This window comes from Myotis davidii, unplaced genomic scaffold (assembly GCF_000327345.1).
Source record: "Myotis davidii unplaced genomic scaffold, ASM32734v1 scaffold78, whole genome shotgun sequence".
NCBI classification, from domain to species: Eukaryota; Metazoa; Chordata; class Mammalia; order Chiroptera; family Vespertilionidae; genus Myotis; species Myotis davidii.
The window spans coordinates 1590255-1590474 of NW_006290305.1; positions in this window are offsets into that span (position 1 = coordinate 1590255).

The window sequence follows — 220 nt, forward strand, 5'->3', positions numbered from 1 at the left end:
GTCATAGAGCATCTGCAGGGGACTCCTCTTCTTCCCACCAAGCCAGCCAGAGCCCAGGGCCTTGTTTCCAGATTCTGTGGAGCATAAGGAGAGAGGGGTCATTGCTGCATCAGAAGAAATGGCTTTGATGCTTGGTCAACTCACCGAGGGCACAACTAACCCATCTCTGAGACTCAGTTTCCCTCCTGTCCCACCTGCCTTGGGATGGGGAGGGAGGTTG